The following is a 6,000-nucleotide window of genomic DNA, read 5'->3' as shown; positions in this document are numbered from 1 at the left end:
GTTTTAAATATTTAAAAATCATTTTTAGTAGATTGTAATATAAAAAAAGAAAAAAAAAATCTCAATACTTTATGTAACTTTTCCCATAAGATCAATATTGTTGACATCCTTTATATTCGAAAAACACTGAAACACATAAACAAAGAGATTAATTGTGCAGAATTGCAAGAGTATATACATGATATTAGTATTTCATTTACAACATATACATGATATATACATGATTCATGGTCAGTTGGTATGAACCGTAATAATGACATCCTCTTCAATGATAGCAGCGGCAATTTTAGGTTGCATTAGTAACTTAAAATCATCTTTAACAGCGAGGCCATCTCTCCCCTATAGCCTTTAATTTCATGCACACTTCAAGCATCGTCAGTTGCTATGAACCATAACAATTACATCCTCTTCAATGATAGCAGCGGCAAATTTAGGGTGCATTAGTACCTCAAAATCTTCTTTAACAGCGAGGTCATCTCTCTTAACACAGCTACATTGGCCTTCTATAGGTACAAGGCTGAACACAGCTACAAGAAATCCTAGGGATCTAAAGTGTTTCACCATCATATCCTTTCTACAACAAAGATTTATTAATGACATCATACAGACCAAACGTTAATTCCAAAAAGTTATGAAAATTAGTTAGGAATTATAAACCTAAAGTATATATGCAAGTAAACTTAAAAAAAAAAAAATCAACAGAGAGAGAGAGAGGGAGAGAGAAATAACCATTTTTTATGAGAAAAAACTATGCAGAGAATGGAAGAGAATGACAAATTTATAGTGAAATGGTGTGAATAAGAAGAGACAAAAATGAGAAAAGATTAAAGGAAAGATGAAGAGTGATATTAAAGTAGATGGTAGTGGGGAGATGAAAAGGTAAGGGGGAGTTGAAAAGGTAAGGGAGGGAGAAAGTTTGGAGTAAGTGAAAATATTAAAAAAGAAGAAGTAAATTTAAAAGAAAAATAGAAAAAAAAAAGGAAAAAAAATAGGATAATGATGTGGTAGAAGTAAATAAATAAGTAGTGGGCCGGATTTATTATATGGTGATAGTGGAAGTAAATAAATAAGTAGTGGACTGCATTTATAGGGCTGGGATTTATAGGACTGAAAATTGTAAAAACCACTTTAAAATTGTAGGAAAAATTATATTACAAAAAAAAAAAATGATGTGGCAGCTGATGTGGCGCAACGTGAGAGCAGCAGCATTAAACGCCATGCTTCAGCTTTTAGTAATATATAGATTTGAGTTTTCTTTTATTTTTTTAAAAAGGAAAAGAAATAAAATGAATTAATAAACTCAAAATATGATTTTTTTTTCTTAATAACTAATGTGGCACCATTATTTTAAGAATTTTATCAATATATTAATGACATGGCATAATTTCAACAATTTATAATGTAATCAAAAGTCAAGATTAAGAGAACTCTATTTAATAGAATACCCTAAAAACTCTAAAGGATCTTAATCCGCAAAGTTTTAAGTAGTGACTCATTCTTTACTGAAAGGTCTAAATGTCTAATAGGCACAACTTCTTGAAATACCCTCTCATAATGAAAAAGTAATAGCTTTCATAATGTTCTCATTAATAAAGGCCTCAACTTGAAAAAAAAATCTCATTATATATGTACTTTCATTCTTTTATGTGCCATATTGGCCTCATGTTTAAAAGTTTCATCAACCTTTTTCATACTTCCCCTTCATAAATATTGTACGCATATTACTTAGGATATCCACTCACTGCATAAATATGTGATCATTATTAATTCTTTACTCTCTTCTTCCTGGTGGATGCTGCAATTGAAGTACTAGATGGATTATTTGAAATTGCAGCTATTGGGTTGACTACTATTTATATATTTATTTTTTGGATAGGTCTATTGGGTTCATTTCTATTTGCAAGGGTGTCATTTTCATTAGTTTCAACCTCCTCACTTTTAACAGTTTGAGCCATGTCTGTAGGGTCTTCTGTAGCCGACCCAATTGCTCTATCTTTCCCAAAAGCAAGGGTAAGTTCATTGTAGTGGGGGAATGACTTATTCCTTAAACCAGCAGCAGATGGGATGGACCTACAATATTAACTTTTTAATTTCATTAGGTATTAATTAATTTCATTATTAAAATTTAATTTGAATAACTCGCCTTAATTAAAGAATGACATTCTTATATAAAAAAAAAAAAAAAAATGACAGGATCACATGTCAAACATTTGTATCAATCATCCTAACCAAACCCACTTCCTTGTCTTAGCATCTGGCACTGCCTTTTCAATAAACCTGGTCTTGGACTAAATATATATGAGGTAGAGCCCCAAGGTTACAACCAGTTATCTTCTGTAACAGCATCTTCTCTAACTCTGAAAGGAAACCATTCTTCCATTGAAAGTTTCCATTTGTGACCCATATTATTCATCTCCACAAGACATTCAACTAGATTCTTACCCTTAGTAGGTGTACATTGATGTTTATTGTCACTTTGCTTGGACCATCTTTTTTTTTTCCTCTCAAGTAAAATTCTACTCTAGGCTAATCTAAGTATATAACTGTTTGAAGCTCATTCCTAAAAACTTGAACTCCAGTCCTTACTCCCCTCATATCCTATAATCATTTATACTTGTGAAATGACCATCACACTAAGGGTGCACGGTGGTGACCATTTTTTGAAATAGAGGCCATTTAACCATTTTTTCCTTTGCCAGTTTGTGTGAAGTCACCATTCCTTTGTTGCAATGATATCACCAGCATCTAGAAAAATTATCATTATATAACAATAATAATTTTTTGTTTCACAATGTACAACAATATCAAATAAATGTACCTCCACTTCCTTTAGTTCAGGTTAGTGTAAATAAATAAAAGTTCAAGGCAAAATAAGGTGAAAAATATCAACAATTAGGCAGGAAAAAATTTCAATACTACTAGTGGGATTCAACTTTATTTGGCTCATTAATTATTGGAAAAAATAATAATAAAAAGAACATGCCATCTAAAAGTTGGACATTTGACATATGATTTTACATGAAAATTATGCTAAACGGTAGAAAATGCATAATGGTTAACAAGTCACAAAGCAAAAGAAGTCAAAAAGAGGAAAACATTCATACTTTTGAAGAATATCTACACGATTAAGTGAAAAATGATCATCAAGTGGAATAATAGTCATTTGTTCCACAATGAATATTTAATTTTATAATCCACTAATTGTGATATACTATACTTCTTATTTCTTTCCACTTTGATTACTTTATTAGGAAAAAATTAATCAAAGTGGATAGCATTGGTATTTATGAAGAATTTCTATGCTGTTAAGTGAAAAATGATCATCAAGTGGAATAATAGTCATTTGTTCCACTATGAATATTCAATTTTTTGCTCCACCAGTTGTAATATACTATGCGTCTTATGTCTTTCCACTTTGATTACTTTATTAGGAAAAAATGGTGTGTAGCAAATTGTAATTAGTGAAGAACAAAGTGGAACATGAAATTTTTATTTCGTCCAATATGAACCTAGCATATCTCATCACTTACCTGTGGCAAGTATTGATCTTTTGGGGGGGGGGGGGGGGGGGGGGGGGTATGATAACTTTTTATTATCAGACCAAGACACCAATCATTTTTTAGTGTAGGCGAAGATTGAACTCCGGATCTTTTATACAACCATCAGAGACTTTACCAGTTGAGTTAACAAGAACCTAGGTTTAAGTTTTTAAGAAAGAGCTTCACACATATATACACTTAGATTAGGCTAGTGTAAAATTCTATCTATTTCAAAAAAAAAAAAAAAAAGATGTGTGAAAAGTGCAAACATCACCTATTGATATGTCATTATTTATTTATTTATTTATTTGGATTATTTGTGTAGATGTTATGTGTTTGATAACAAAATAATTATTGTAAGGTTGAATTTAATCAACCATTGTATTGGCTTTATTCCGTGCCAAATTTGCTTGTAATTTAGCAATTAGTAATTCTGTATTTAGGTAAGAATCATGTAAGGGTAGTGAGTGAGAGAGTGTGAAGAAATGCTCGAGATTGTGCAAGAATGCAGAGACTTGCGGCTGGGACTCGCGGGTGACTCGCGACTGGCAAGCCGCCAAATGCAGTACACGAGTGAAGCATGCGAGAAGATGAACAGTCGTGCCAGCTGGAGCACTATAGGACAAAAAGTCTAGCCTGATCGTTCTGTTATCTCACGGCTTGAACTCACGACTCAGTCAAGTCGTGAGGCCAAGCCGCCAGACCACCCTGTTTGGGAAAAACTAACTTTTTGCATTCCCTTCTCACCCAAGTATAAATACCCCTTAAACCCACGAAATGTAGAGAGCTTCCAGAAAGAATTTTAAGAGAGAAACCCTAGAGAAAAAAAATATTGATTCATCCACAATCTTCACATAGAGACTCTTCAAATTCCTCTACTCTTATCCTCTCCATTGTTACATTCTTGAGAGGTTCTTACCCAAATCCTTTTCTCACCATACTCACATCTGTGAGAAGGTTTTTTGGTGCTTGGGAAGCAGTTGAGAAGAGACCAATGGTTATTGGTTGATGCTATGGGTTATAGCGGAATCTGGTAAACTAGAAAAGACAAAAGTTTGGCGTAACTTCATTGGAGCAAGAAGCTTGGAGGGCTTAGCTACCTTGGTAGATTAGGCTTGGAGGGTCTATTGCTACTCATGTATCCCAACTTCATTTTCTAGTGGATTATTGACCGCTTGGAAGGCGGCGGAGAGGTTTTAAGCCAACGGCTTCGGTTTCCTCTTCGATAACACATCGTTGTGTTGTCCTTGTATTTGCATCTTTCTTTCCTTTATCTTTGCCATTTAATTGCTACTATGGTTGTGATTATTTATGGTTTAGATTGTTTATCAATTCTGTTTTAGCTTATATTCATGTTCTGCACATTTATTGTTTGATAATAAGCTTGAATTGGTTTTTTTTTTTTTGGTATTTTGGGGATCTAAACGTTCATAGTGGTTTATACACTATTTGAACTTTCAATTATCTATTCAATTACACTCTCATTATGGCCTCTATGTTGTCTAGATTGAAGGCAATTAACAAAGTGTGTTTAAAGCTCTCTAGCAACCTTCAATCCATGCTCAAGAATTTTCTTTCCCCCTTTTTGCCAACTATTTTTTGCTAATTTGAATTCCTAGCTTGTTAGGATTTTTGTTTTGTTTGTAGGACCTTAAGTTTTTTGTCCCACAATCTTGCTTGTTGGGCAACACATTGTATGTGAGATAAGCCCATAGCTAGAGATGGGTTAGGGTTGTTGGGAAATTAGATACTGGTTGATAAAATTAACAAGTTTTATGTAATTTTTATTCAATCTTTTGTACCCTGTATTCATTGTGGGATTTGATTGTAAGGGTTGTGTGATAGAGAAAGAGAGTGTGAAGACTCAAGCAATTGAAGACTGAGGAGTTCTCGTGGGTAGCTCGTGACTAAGCATCCCGCGAAGTAAGCCATGTGCCCTGCACATGACTAGAATGCGAAGAGTCAAGACTGATGGTTATAGCTGTGTTTCACGAGTAGTTCGCGGGTAAGGCCTTCTCGCGAGACATTCGTGAGACATTTTGTTTTGTCAGGCTGTACTATCTGATACACACTTATTGTACCCACACTATATATACCCACATTACCCACAAATGTTGAGGAGTGCTTCTAAGAGAAAACCCTAGCCAAACATCTTAAGAGTTAAAGATTGTTATACCCACATTTCTCTACACAATTGCTTGTGGATTTTCCTCAACTCTTACCTCTCCATTTCTATATCATTGAGAGGTTGATAGCCCAAACACTTTCCACACCCTTTCAAAGTGTCAAGTGAGGTTTTGGTGCTGCTGGGAAGCATTGGAAGAAGCTAAGGGTGGCAGATGCAACATGGAGCTTGTTGCAGGATCCGGAGAGTTAGACAAGACACGGTTCCGAGAAGCCTTGTTGGAGTAGGAGCTTGGAGGGCTTATGTACATCGGGTAGATTAGGTTTGGAGGGTCTC

This window comes from Quercus suber, unplaced genomic scaffold, assembly GCF_002906115.3.
Source record: "Quercus suber isolate HL8 unplaced genomic scaffold, Cork oak 2.0 scaffold_765, whole genome shotgun sequence".
NCBI classification, from domain to species: domain Eukaryota; kingdom Viridiplantae; phylum Streptophyta; class Magnoliopsida; order Fagales; family Fagaceae; genus Quercus; species Quercus suber.
The sequence above is the reverse complement of the archived record's forward strand: the minus strand, read 5'-3'. Positions refer to the sequence as shown.